Genomic DNA, 14690 nt, shown 5'->3' on the forward strand with positions numbered 1-14690 from the left:
CTCCATATATCTGGATTTGTTGTTGTCTGCCTCAACAAATGGACAAAGCTCAGCGCTTGTTTCTCCCTCAACCAACACTGGTCACCACAATTTCCCCACCATCTTTGTTCCGTCCAACTTTGGGTGTGCTGTCACACAATGGCCAGCAGAACTTCGGAATCAAGTCACACACTTCTTCCAGGGAGCAAAGCTGCAAACACAACCTCAGCCACTCTGGCATCCTGAAGAGCGATAGCAAAACATTTGACATGGAGTTTAATAGGATACGACATCTTCCCTGTGAATGTTGCCAGTGAGTTTATTCACACACTGATGAAAACACTACTCACTGGGGGGTGGGCACTGGCTGGTCCACAAGGTCAACCAAAGCAATCACCTCAGGCAGTGGATTGGTGTGGGGAGTGCACTGCCTCCATTGCACCTGCTGCTCCAAAAAGAAAATAGAAACGAAGCAGTAGTGGAAGTGTATAAAGAAGAGGAGAGTGGCAGGTTAGAGCGTCAACACTCTCCTCTCCTCCACCCTTCCTTTTCAAATCCAGGAAGTGGGAGGACAAAGAACAATGGAAGCAATAGCTGGCATATGACCAGATATGACCAGGGGTAGTGTTTGGTACCCCACCTCAGGTAGCATGAGGTCTTGGGGCAGTCTTGTTTTATGGCAGTAAAAAGAAACACCAGGGATTGTATCCTCGGCATCACTAAATGTGTGACAATCTCTGTAGGTGATCTCCAAGGGGAGCACTTACATATTCAGCAACACAACAAGGGACAAAGCCTCAAGGATCCTTTCAAAAATGGGAGCCAAAACTCACGATAGGCTGCAACTGAGAACAGGAAGGTAGGCAATAGCATCACTCTTGTGTGTTTCTATCCCAAACTGGTTTTCAACAACTCTCCAGTAGTCTCTTTTCCATTTTCCACAAGTCTTTTCAAGTCTGAATAGATGCAAGGTCTCCACCCGTTTTCCCTCTTTAATTTGCTTTCAGTAATTGTATCTTTTAGTAAGTGCAACCCTCCTTGCTCTTCTTCCTTCCAGTTTCCACAGTGGACTCAATCCTAAAATGCCCCACCAGACCCAACCTTCTTTATCGCCACCCAATGTTTCTTCATTTGTTTTCCTTTCAACCTCAATTCACTTTACACTGTTCTCCAGCAATACCATATTTCAAATGACTCACATCTACTTCACAGATCTAGACACATTTTGTTAGACCTATTCTTGGGTATATTTGGGGTGCTGAATCCAAGAAATGGCATTGGTTTTGCCTGATTGGCTCTAGTTTGGGCGGTACGGCATAGCCACCTTAAATGCAGATTCAAGCAGCTTCCTCGTGAGGAAGGTGGTGCCATGGCTTCCTCATGAAGAAACTGCTTGAATCAACATATAAGGTGGCTATGCTGTACCCCAAACTAGAGCCAATCGGGCAAAACCAATGCCATTTTTGAATTCTGCAAACACTCCAAAAATTCTAAATTTGTTCAAACATCCTTGACAACTAAAAAAATGGGTTTATTTGTAGGCCTGTGCTTTCTTCCACCTTACCCAGCACCCACATTTCACTTTGCTATAGAGCAGTATTTAGTAGCTACCCTCACCTGCCATCACTGCTGTATCAATAGCAACAGGGCCAACCCAAGACTTTCCAATCACTGAGGCAGCATGTCAAAAGACATTTCTCCCCCACCCACCCAGTGGTGCACCAACCTCCACCTCCACCATTCTTCCACCTCCTGCTTCTCCTAGGATTTCAAAAGAACAAATATGGTGGGGAGGAGAGTGATGTGCTAGAACGTCTCCAATGTATCTAATCCACTGGTGCTCAAAGTGATGGGTTGCGACCCACCATAGGAACAAAAAATGGGTCATTTCCCCCTAAAGGGGAGTGATCCACAAATGGGTGCCCTGGCAGTGCTGCAGCGATCTTGGCACCGTGGGGACCCAGAGGCTTGCCTCCCTACCCCAAGTGTCTCCTGGCAAACCAGAAGTCACTCCGATTTGGGCTTTGGGGAGACCCGCCAAGGGGGCTGCGGGCCTCACGGACCCTCTTCAAGGTTTGATGACCCCCCCCCCAGTAGGGAGACAAGCTTCTGGGCACCTGTGATGCCATGATCGCTACGGTGCCACCAGAACACATCCCCCCTCCAAGTCCCCACCCCCACAAGCATTTACTAGCGGTTCTCAAACTCCTGGAGATTTTGAGAACTGCTGGTCTAATCCATAATCTTACTCCACACTTCCTCCTCCGCTCCATTCTGGAGAGGAGGAGAGGTGGCAGCAAGCATCACAACCTGCCAGTTCAATGCCTGAGGAGTTCACCTCTGTCAGACTCATAGATGATTTGGCCCCAATTAACAAAATATAGCCAAATTCATTCCTTCCGTCCCATTTACTTGAAACCTACTCCCTACTTCAATTTATGCCCAAACCTACTCCCTGCTTCATTTTATGAACAGTAGCCTCTTCAAACATGCTGAACAATACAGCACAGCAGCCACCCTACTCCGTTATTCTTTTTGGCTCTTTCTTCAATAGCATTTAGTCTAATGACAGCTTCCTTTTTTTCTATAAATTATATATCATTTTTCTGTCCTCGGAGTCTATTCCTGTCTTCCTGCATCATAGCCAACATTTTACTCCAGACAAGGAGATTGGAGGCTCTTGCTAGATCCATAAATGCTATGTGATTTAGCCTTCCACAATTTCTTATTTAATGCTTTATCAATATTTGGACGGCAAGGACAGCGTCTTGTTCACATCTAATGTATGTACTACTTGACTTCTTATTATCCATACTTTCATAGTTTGATTAGGCCTCGTCTACCTGCCCTTATTTCATTCTTCTGTGCCATCACAACCAACACTGTACAGTACTGTACTACTCTTTTGTGGCTTCCTCATAATTAGGTTAGGTGCCACTACTTCTGTTGCCCCACATCATCTTCTCTCTTGTGCAGCCACTGTTGGCGCAGTTCCCCAATGATCTAAGGGCCACCCTCTTCCCCTCCCCTTTAAAGAAGGGGTAAGAGAACAAGGCAGTCCTCAGAATGGCCAGACAGCCAGCCGGAAGCAGCACTTGCCTCCTCCAATTTTGGAGGAGGTGGGCACCACTTCTAGCTCTGATGAAGCCTTTTGCACCACTAGCAGTGACGTGAAAGGCTCCATCAGGGCCACCTCCTTTCTCCCCTCTTTTTTTAAAAGGGAGAAAGGAAGAGGCGGCACAGAAGTAATTGCAGAGAGGTGAAGACATTATCACAGTTACTTCCAGGTCGGAGGGGGGGGCAGCAGATGGGGTAGCCCCTAGCACAAAAAGGGTCAGGACCACCACTGATTTTTCACCTGGTAATACTTTACAGCTCTCTTTTAACAGAACTTTGAGGAGATAGCTCAGAAAACAAAAAGGAAAATGGGCCATTTGCTGAAAGACAAGAACATAATTATCATCATCAATAATTACATTAGCATTGGTATAGCACTTATGGGCATTCAAAGTGCTTTACAAGCATTACCTTTTTGTTAGACTGACCACCACCCTATGAGGTTGCTGAGCACATTCCGCATATTGCAGATGGGGAAGACTGAGGCCAATGCAGTGGTTTGCCTAAGGTTACCTACTGAGTTAATGGCAAAGGGGAGAGTCAAACCAGCAAAGTGCCAATTGGCAGCTAGCTCTATTAGTGATACTGGAGGACAACCTGTGAGAGCAACTTCTAAATATTTGCACTGAAGGCAAATTACCTCCAGTTGTTTTATAACACTGCCTTGTAAACCAACAGATTTTTTCCTACTCTAGTAAAGAAGGTAAAGAGCAAATTACAAGGAAAGTTTACTTCAAGAAATTACAAACAACTCTCTCCTCAGGAATTCCAGCGGCTGCTCTTTGAACACTGGCGGAACTAAAAGGTCCCAAAGCTCACAAACATACTGGGATAATTAGAAAATGCTCCAAATTGCTGGCAAGCCCCTGCAGACAACCTCCAGCCACACCGGACAAATGAGGAATTTTAAAGAACACTAAGACACACAACAAGAAAATGATGCAAATGTGATTTGAACAGGGTTGCAAAATCCACTTCCACCCTTCAACACCTTCATTGGGCATAAATGACTTTGGACCTTCAGTTGGGTCACAATTAAAAAACAAAGCTTCCCTTTAACAGCAGCACAGTTTTGTGGTCCGTTTGCCCGTAGGCCAATGGTCATTCATTCACTTGCGGTCAGCAGACACCCCTCCAGCCAGTGCACATGCCCCAGCCTTGGTTCACAAGACACTGAACAGGAAGGAACCCAGCAAGGAAGAGAAGACTTAATTGGCTTCCTAAGATCCAACAGGGCTGGCCTGCCAATGAGACCGGCTGAAAAAGTAACCTGAGGTAGCAGACTGATGGGGGAACGGAGGCCCTTCTGCTGTAACCTCATTCTCCCTGGATTTGAAAAAGAAAGCTGGGAACAGGTGTACAAGAGGTGTGGAAGAAAAGAAAATGGAAGGCTAGAGAGCTTCCAACTTAGCCCACCCCCTCTCCTCTACAATTCCTCTCCTGCTCCGTTCTCCATCTTCCTTTTCATGACTGGGGAGCAGGAGGAGGAAGCAGCAGCATGGAGGCAGGGTGACTGATGCACGACTGGGTATGGGAGTGCATTACTAGACATGACAAGGTAGGATTTGGCATGCCATCCCAAGAACCCCAAAGTCTTAACCCCTAATTTGGGTGCCAAGACTCTCTCCCACACACACATATGAAGCCATCACACAGGTATTGTCCCACAGGGCCAAACTGCTAGCAAGTTCAGGAAATTCCAGAGCCATTAGAGGGTGTTCCATCTGTCCCTTTGTCAGGAGCAATAAAGGGAGGAGAGGAATTAGGAAGTCTACTGGGAAACTGTGCAATGGAGAATTTGACTAAACCTTTCGACTTTACCATTGCTCTCAAAGGGCATATTTCTCTCCCAGAAGCTGTTGGGTAAACAATTCCTGAAGTAATGCAAACAGACCAGAACGAGGAAGGGAAGGAGGAAGGTTGTTGCGAGCTGCACATGGCACGGTGTGCTGCAGAAACAGCTTTGCAAATAATCCACCTTCATGGCCAAGCCATGCTCAGTACAAGCAGGCACCAGTAGATGCACAACGGCGGGGTGGAGAAGTGTGATTAACCGGAGAAGGGAACTGGATGCAAGAGATCATTTTGTTAGACGGAAATGGCTGCAGCTGGGGGGGAGAAGGAGAACCCCATTCCACTATAGCAGCAGACAAGCCGTACTATTTGTGTCAGATGCACCAAGGAACAGGGGACATGACAACAAGAGGCAAAAATAAATTCTTCCCGCTCCCGCAAAAGTGTCCCGCCTTCTTTCTTTCATTGGCCAAAAGCTCACTGTAAAACTAGCCTGCCTTTCTGGAGATATGGCAGTTTTGAATATCCAACATGGATATTCTTCACATTTGTACCCAGCTCAGAAGAGCATTTGAGCCTCACAGCAACCAGCTGAGGTTAATGGAGAACAAGCTGCAGAAGTCTGCCCAGGGACCTTCATGGCTGGCAACTTTTTATGGATGAAAACGTTTTCTTGTTGTTACTGTTAATGAGGAAGAGCAGAAACTGGGGTGGTGAGGATAGATTTAAAGTGTGAAGCCATGTGCACAGACCAAAGAAGCTTTCTGCTTTGGAAGGAAGCATGAATGCAGAAGCATTAAGGAACAGCCAGGAAGCTCACTCAGATGCTTGAAATAGACCAGAAAGGCCTTCAACACACTCCATGGCATTCTTTATCCTTTCATTTGCCTCAATCCAAGGGCAGATAGATACTCTTGGGCACTTAGCCACTTGGGTCCAGAGGGAAGACTATACAATTGTTTGATATCATACAAATGTGCAGTTATAGCAGACTAGGCCTAGTTCCTGACAGTTTTGTTCCAGACACCCACAAGACTTCAGACTGCTCCACGGCTGGCATAATCATGAGGCCAATGGAGACAATGACTACTCAGATGATGGACTGATGACAGAGGTACCTCCATCCACCATCCCTCCTCCCACTGCCTGGATTCAGAAAGAGAGGAAAAAAAGAAAATGAAGCATGGAGGAGAAGAGAGTAGAGGTCTAAAGAGCCTCCTACCGTATAGCCTGCCATTCCCCTCTCTTCCTCAGTTCCTCTCCTGCTCTGTTCCTCATTTTCCTTTCAAATTTAGGAAGCAGAAACAGCAATTCTGGAGACAGCTGGTTCAGGCCCCAATCTTATCCAATTTTCCAGTGCTGGAGCAGTTGTGCCAGTGGGGTATGTGCTGTATCCTGTGGTGGAGGGACAATCACTGTTGCTACACCAGAGCTGGAAAGCTGAATAGGATTGGGCCCTCAGTGCTGGGTCAAAGTGGGCAGCTTCTGGAGCACTGCCTCAGGGGCTGGGTGGTCTTGGGTCAGCCCCAGACCACTCAATAGGTAATGCAGAGCTGCAAACAGGGAGCTGATCCCAAGTCACAGGAGCATGTGGATACCAGGAGAAGGAGTTGGACAGGAAAACATTTACACTGCAACTTCACTTCCATTAGGGAGAGACTACAGAAGATCAGACAAATGTCCACAGCCGAAGATGATGAAATTTGCTAGAAAGTTTTCTCAGAGGGCAAAGTTTACAGCTACAAAAGAGAATTTCCCAACTACACCAGTTAGATTTTGTTTTACGTCTCAACTATAGGTCACATTTACGCAGATCTGTCATAGCTGCCCCAACCTCTCAGCACATGTGGAGTCAGTACACCATTAATTTAAAACAAACTTTACATTCATTATTTCCAACTTCCTTGCAGTTCCCACTCAACCAGTTATCCCCGGCCTTGCAGCATTTACAGCTGTTCGTAAGTCAAACAAGGGACAAAAGCCAACATCACAATAGTTTCATTCACACCATGAAAACAAATTTGGAAACCAAAAGAGGTAATGAGGTGTAGGTGCTGAATGGGCACGTGCACTCTACCTTTCTGAACAACATCAGAACTTGAAGGAAAGTGGACACCTCTTTCAATGCTGCAGTTTGCAGCAAACTCATTAAACTCCCTGTCAAACTTTAATGTGGATGTTAATGTTAAGCCAAATTGCATTAGCAAATCATATCCCATATACCCACAAGCCAAGAGCAGACCATGAGTCATCAGAGCCATGTGCAATGTGCATTCTTAACTGCACACATGTTGACATGATTTGTCAAGCCATAACTGAATTGATACTTATCCATTTTCCATTCATTCCATGCTACCACCAAATTGACTTCCATTGAGTCCCTGCTGAATGAAAACACTTAAAATCAGATTCCTAAAAGACAACCCACTCTTTTTGTTCTTTGTTTTACTTCTGCTCCTTTGCAAAGGGGCTCTGTGCTTTGATAAGTGCTGCAAGGCTGCAAATGACACTTATAATACCAAAGGGGAAAACAGACCCCCAGCCTTGTTCTTACCTACTTATTTTGTCTTCCCTATTTTAGGACATAGCTCTGAGCTCCCTTTAAAACAGTTGTATAAGGCTTTGGGGAGCAAACCTATCCCCGTTTTGTTGGAGGCTGTTGTGTTAAGGACAAAAGCTGTCCTGGTTCTTTAGGCTGAGTATCCCTGTCTTCAGAGAATATAGTCTAGCAGCTGATTCTGTTCCATCTTCAGCACTTATCCCATCCTTTTGCTGGCAATCTGCCTGATGAAGAGTTTCGTTAGAGTTGATAAGCTTGCTGCTTGAAATTTTTTTGGTGAAGTTTTAGGTTGGTCCTAAAAAGACAATCCCCAACTTTTGAAGAGTAGTTTGTTTGTTTTTAAATGGACCAACACAACTGCCTACAATTTAGTGACAAAATTTTGATGCTGTCTTATTAATAGGATGGAATGAAATAAATCATCTGGCTGGAAAGGTGTCACAATTTTGTAAAATTATGGCTGAAGATCAAGGTGAGTCCTTTCAGCCCAGCATCTGATTTCCATACAAACCAGACAGGTGCCTCCAAGAGCTGCCCAAGAAGAGTTCTCTCACCAGCTGCTCCCCATCAACTAATACTTGGAGGCTTCATGTGCGAATTAATGTTAGAGGGAACCTGGGCCACAGCCTTTTAATATCTGCTGGGCCCCAGGAACTTCAAGCAGAACTGTCTGTACACACAGTGGGCTCTTCTATTGTTAGCTTCATAAAGTGAAGGGGAAGAGCCCAGCATGCTTGTCTCATGATGGAGACACCTCTGGGAAAATGTGATTTGATAACTCCTTCAGTCCTCAAGAGAAGTAACTCCACCCTTCCTGGAGGTTCCTTTGAAGACATCAATGAACAGCCAAAAAACCTGCAACTCAAGTTGAGGCCTCCCCCCCAAAAAAGTGCTCAACCAAAGGCACATGAATCTCCACTCTTAAAAACAGACAAAAACACCCACCAATCATTTTAATCATCAACTCTTGTCAAGTTTACTAAGATTCCTCTAGGCCAGCGATTTTCAATCACTGCGTCCCAGCACATTGATGTGCGTGAATGGTCCACAGGTGTGCCACAGGATTTTGGGGGTGAGGGTCATTTATTAGTGGGGGAGTTTGAAGGAGGGTAGAACCTATGCTCTTCTTCAGCCAGCTCTTGTTCAGATTGAATGTGTTGCTCCATATAAGCTTGTGCTAATGCATTTTGTTATTTCTATATCTTAGTACTCGTTTTTCCAATAAAGTATATCCTTAAAAAACTGACGGTGTACCCCTACCATCTTAGCCCCTTGTCAGTGTGCCACAAGTTGATAAAGGTTCAAAATTGCTGCTCTAGGCCAAGTGGTTTTTGAAACTGTGTTGCAGGGCTCGCTGAAGACCACCTGGCACCTGAGGCTGAATGCAAAATGCCATATCCAAGATGTCTCCTCCTCTACCTGCTTACAGAAAGGAAAAGAACTGTGGAGGAGAGTTGCAGTCTACAGCACCTCTGACGGTCTAGCCCATCACTTCCCCTCTCTTCCACATTTCCTCTTCTCCTCCATTCCCTTCTGCCTTTCAGAATTCAAGGAGCAGGAGGAGCAGCAGCCATGGAGATAAGTGGGCAGACAAAAGTAAGGAACCAGGCAGTGAAAGAGGCAAGAAGCCTCATAGCTTTTCCTGGAATTTCTTGATTTAATGAACTTCTATCCCAATCTGCACTATAAAAGATTTTACACAATAACAATGAGAAGGTCAAAAATGGCACAGACGCTTCCATGGCTTGCACATAAGTACCAACTGCCCCTTGCAACACACAGCTGTTGGGTCTGTGTTGTCTAGGACTTGCCCTCAGTTTCCCCTCAGGAAGGTGATGAGGTGCAATAGAGCCAACCAGTATTCTTCATGGACCAGCATCTTTCATAGGAAGTTTGCACAGGCAGGTGATGAGGTGCAATAAACAGCAGGTGCTTTTTGTGGGTAAACAACTTCCACAGACAAGGAACAGGATTCCCTGAGGTAGGGCAGTGGAAACCCACAGTCACAGCCCAAGTCAGTCCCACAGAAAGATAGTGCGCATAGCTCACGTGGGAGAAGCAGCAACAGAAAATACTTTCTTGCTGACTTGAGTGAATCTGGAGTTTCACGCTTTGTTCATCCTTCATGTTCTGCTATTATCTGACCAAAAAAAAAAAAATCATGGCTGCCATGGTATAAGGCACTCCATGGACCAATCTGCCTTCTACCAAGTCAGCATCATCTACCCTAAACAGAAGTGATTCTCCAGATACAGCAGGTCCTAGGTTCAATTCCTGGCATGTGTAGGAAGGGCCCTTTCTGCATACAAAGATGTGCTTTTCTTTGTGTCTCCATCACTTACACAACTTCACTGATGGTCAGCTGCTTAAGAAGTCAACTTCCCTTTCCCACCAGCTGTAAGTTTATGATCTACATTTAAATCATTTCACCAACTGTTATCAGAGTTAACAGCAGACAAATTCTGCAATGGCTTCACTAGGACACACCGGGTTCTGTCTCATTTCCCCCCCCATGCTACACTACCACCAGCATGGCTCACACACAACCAAGTTACAGGCCTTTTTATGAACAGAAGATATGTTAAAGATATTTTATGAGATAAATTGGGGAGGCAGGGAGACTATCAGGGTTTATGACAATCTGATCTTCAGCCAAGTGCAAATGCCTTTTCAGATTGCCAAACCATGTTCAGTACTGCTCTCTTGCACCAAAGCTTTCATCATATAGAGATGCATATATCCTTCCCATTATTCACAAGGTTAACCTGGCAAGAGCAAATAGAAAATTATTTGCTCAAGCCCAACCACGGAAGTGGATTTCTAATAAATTTTTTAAAAGATGCCCTCTTTGGCAAGTACATAATAATTGATAAACTAAAAGGAAGGTGGAGAAATAGAAGGTACTTCCAGTTCAAGAATCTGAGGAATTCGCTAAAGAATGCAAGGTAAGAAGCAGACACACCAACACACACACGTCTATTCCTTATTCACCATACTGTGTGCACAACAGGTAGATAGGAAAATGCCTTCCACCAAGACCAGCTCTCTATCCGTTTAGGTCAGTATTGCCAGCACTGACAGCAGTCCTTTTCCCAGCTCTACCTGAAGATGCTCCTGGGGCTGAACCTGGGATTTCCCACTGAGCTACAACTCCATCTGCAAAAGGCCAATCCTGAACTGTCACCAACCTCCAGCTGGCCTTGACTTACAGAAACAATTGGCCAAACCAGACTTCATCAGAAAGCTGGAAAAAATTTAAGGAGGCAGAGGACTTGACAAGACCTGGGTTCAAATCCAGTCCATAAACCCACAGAGATAGAACTTGTGCAGATAGCATGCTCTATAACTGAGAGATACATAGTGGGGCATAAAACAAGACCAGGGCGGTAACATGCTCTACTAACCAAAAAATGGGATGTGTAAAAAGTATCCAGGACTTGGAGGCAGGGCCTAGGAGAGGGGGGTAAAAGGGGTAATTTGTACCTGGGCCCAGGGTCAAAAGAGGGGCCCAGAAATTTCCTGAGATCTTACATTTTCCTATCTACTCAGACTTGTTGCCCACCCAGGATGCTAGAGACACTACCACAACTGGGGATGCTGGGGAGACTACTGATGCCACATGGGTTGGTAGACTTGGGCTCCAAAGACTTTTCCAGCTGTCTCTACCCTCCCCTCACCCTGTTTCACCCCTCCCTGCCCCTATTCTGCTCTCCTGTCACAACCCTCCCCTACTCCGTTTCGCCCTTCCCTCTCTGCAAAGCGGCCCAAAAGAAACTTTGTACCCCTTGATAAAATTCCTCTCAGAGGCCCTGCTTGGAGGTACACAAAAGACTCAAATGGAGCATGGGGAGACATCACAGGGCACCACAAGTAAGCAGGAGACAAGGAAGATTCAGGTCACAGGGTACAACCTACCCCAAAAGCTCTTGTTCCTCAGAATTTTAAACCTACAGTAATTTTGCTATGGTGGGAAATGGAATCCCAAATTTAATCAGGCATTTACTTAAAAATCAAAGTGGCAGGGTGGGGGGAGAATTTTCGCAGAATTTAAACCAGCAATTTTTAAACTTTTTCATCTCATGGCACACTGACAAGGCACTAAAATTTTCTGCACTAAAAACTGATGGGTACATCATCAGTTTTTTTACAATTGACAAGGCACTCCAAGCTTCTGGCAGGGGGCTCACATCCTTCGACGACCATACTAATAAATGACCCCATCCCAAACTCCCATGGCACACCTGCAGACCTTTCATGACACACCAATGTGCCGCAGCACAGTGGTTGAAAATTGCTGCTTTAAACTATTACATGCTTTAAAACATGCTTTAAACCAGATTAGAAATAATACTATTTGGATATTAGAAAGATTTGAAAAAATGAGGGAGAGCAGGGCAAGCCCAGCTGGAGGTTTCCATACCTGCAGCAGGAAACCCAAAGGGCAGCCCCCCCTCCCTTCCACACAGACACACACTAATTTGGATGCCACAGGAGTGCATGGGGGGGATTCTCTTCCCCTCCTCACCAGTATGGACATTTCAAGGGGCTTCTGCCAGAAAGCTTCCTGGTGGATTGGGCTCCCGGATCACCTCTACCTCTACCCCACTAGTGCCACCCTACTGGCAAACGGGGTTCAGCCCCCTTACCCGAAGTCAACTAATCCCTGCCCTAGGTGCCTCTCCTGGAGCGCTGAGCAGCCAGCAAATGTGTCAGGCCACCAGGCAAGATCAGGGACCCCCCACCTCTTGTCTGGGAGTCTGCTGCCTGGGTGCCCAGCTGCCCCCAACGCAAATGGAACTGCGCGGTGCTGGCGGCCCGGGCTCCTTGGCTCCTTTCTCACTCCAACCTCCAAAGTCACTGCAACGCAACGCAAGTGACTCCTCCGCCACAAAGCTGCACCGGGGGCCACCACCGGAGCGATCTCTAGGCAAGAACAGCCAGCCCGGCGGCAGCACCGCTCAGGGTTGAGTGGAGCGTGCCTCTGAGCACGTGCAGAGCGCCCGCCTCCCACGCCAGCCCGTCTGGAGCAGAGTGAAGCTCCAGGACCCTTTTCTAGCCCGCCGCGCGTCTCGTCCCCCCAGCTGGCACCTTTGATCGACGAAAAGCAGCAGCAGCGCCTGCACCGCCCCGCCAAGGCAGCGTCCGCGGGAGCAGCTCCTCCACCCACCAGGCGCGGCCGAGCGCGGCTGGGACTGCCCGCCTCCTCCGGGCCGGCGGGGGAGGAACCGACGGTGGGGCCAGCAGGGAGCCCACCCAGGGCGGAGGCGGGCCCGGGAGACGACCCACCCCCTGCCACAGGCTTTCAGCATTGCCCTTTGCACATGCTCAGGGGCGCGGTTGCCTCTGGTGCTCTCAGATCCGTCTGGTCGGATCCCTCCTAACCCTTGTAAACGTGCATCAGTCCTGGCTGGCCTCAAGCAGATGGTTGCCGTCTCTTGGTGCCCTTGATCAAGGCCAGGACTTTGGGAAAGAGAGGCAGAGCCCTTGAGCATGTACAGAGTGCCAGCTTAAGTACCTAAAACAAGAAGGGGCAACAAAGGGACGACTGAGTCCAAGTTGCTAGAATGATGCAGCCATTGGAGAGCAGAGAGCAGGAAGAGAACAAGAGCAAGACAGAGTATGGGGGGGTGTTCGTCACCCTGCCCGGCTCCTACCAGATCTCCCAAGGGAAAGAGAATGAAGAAACCAGAAGACTCTGCAGTTAGCCAACCTGGAAAGGCTTCCTTACTTTACTTTGATGATATTTGGGGGGGGGGGGTTATTTTATTTTATTTAAAACTCTGTGGTCCTTTTCTCACAGCACAATCCTATGCGAGTCTACCAAGAAATAAGCCCCATTGCATTGAGTGGGGCTTACTCCCAGGAAGTGGTGTACTGTATTAGGATTGCAGCCTTGAAATATAACCTCAAATCTGCTTACAACAAGCAAAACATAATCAAAAATCAGCCCATTGGAAATCAGGGGGGGGGGGGAAGGTTTTTTTTCTTATAAAACAATCTGAATCATTAATGTACTAGTGAAGTTGAGAAGGAAGTTTTAAGACACATGGGGGGAGGGCGGTGTTCCTGCCAGACAATTTCTTTCCCCTATATTTGAATATTTATTTTGCTACTGATATGAAAAATAATGAGCTGCTAACATGGTTAGTTTGGATAGTACTATAACGTTTTTAAAAGGGGGGGGGACTTTTCCCATCTTTACTGTTCATGTTTATTGTTTGTTTTAGACATCCTGTTTTTCCATCCAGTAGTGCTCAAAGTGATTAGCAACTTGAATAACAACTACAAAACCAAAACTTCCTAAAACCCTCAGTAAATACCTTCTTGCTGTCCTGTAATAGCAGATAAAAACTAATAAAACAGTAACATAGCAAACACATCATAAACCACACCGGGATTAGGAGCCCAGGGAAACAGGTCCACGTCCAGCGTCACCTGGTGGAGGAAGCTAATCGAAGTTGGGGGTGGGCAAATTGAACCTCCCTAGGCAGGGACACCCCACCAGCTGGCCATGGCCACAGAAGAGCCCCTCTCTGTCCTGTGTACCACCCGAAGGTGCATTGTCACATGTTGCCATTTATGCAGGGGGGTCTAATGTGTATTGATGACTGAGAAGGCAGGTGGATACACTTCCACTCCTTAGAGCAGAAGGCCTCAGTCATAGACTTGCTTCCCTTGGAGTAAGTGCTATTGAATTCTGTGGGACAGAAGTGTAAGAGTCTGTATGCATTAAATGGGACTGAAGTGAGCTTGTCATCCGGTGGTGTCAGGGGGGCACTCCCTTAATTGGGCACTGGCTGGGGCCCATGTCCATCAAAAGGGCCCACCTTACAAGGCTGGCCATGGAACTCTCAGTACCAGTGGAAATGCCCAGTGTGCTATTGGGGGGGGCAGGGGGGAGTGTCTTGGACTTTACCTCCTAGCAACCAGTGAATATGTAGCATTAGTTTGAGTGAAGCTCCCAGTAGTAGATCTTTTGGCTGCCAGGTCATCTAAATTTCCAAATGGGGAATGTGATCCAGGACTGCCGCGTGTATAAAGTGACTGTACAATGTGCCATCACAGGAAATTTGCTTTCATTTCCTTCTAATAAAAAATAAACAAGGAAATTAACAATAATAAGACTCACGGTGCAATCCTATGCATGTCCACTTGTTAGTCAGCCCCATTGTGTTCTGTGGAGCTTACTATGAGGAAAGTGTGTATAGAATTGCAGTCTCAACATTTGTATGGTGCTTTT

The 14690-nt window shown here is 46.7% G+C and overlaps 1 protein-coding gene across 3 annotated transcripts in view; it reads right to left on the reverse strand.

The window, feature by feature from the left end:
- Positions 1 to 12628, reverse strand: part of CGNL1 (cingulin like 1) — an 83910-nt gene extending 71282 nt beyond the window's left edge. For all 3 annotated transcript variants that reach the window (XM_066636040.1, XM_066636039.1, XM_066636038.1), the window contains exon 1: positions 12539 to 12628. The gene's annotated coding sequence lies outside the window, so the exon portion shown is untranslated. The remainder of the gene's footprint in view (positions 1 to 12538) is intronic.
- Positions 12629 to 14690: the final 2062 nt, after the last annotated feature.

The sequence above is a fragment of the Tiliqua scincoides genome, chromosome 8 (assembly GCF_035046505.1).
Source record: "Tiliqua scincoides isolate rTilSci1 chromosome 8, rTilSci1.hap2, whole genome shotgun sequence".
Lineage (NCBI taxonomy): Eukaryota > Metazoa > Chordata > Lepidosauria > Squamata > Scincidae > Tiliqua > Tiliqua scincoides.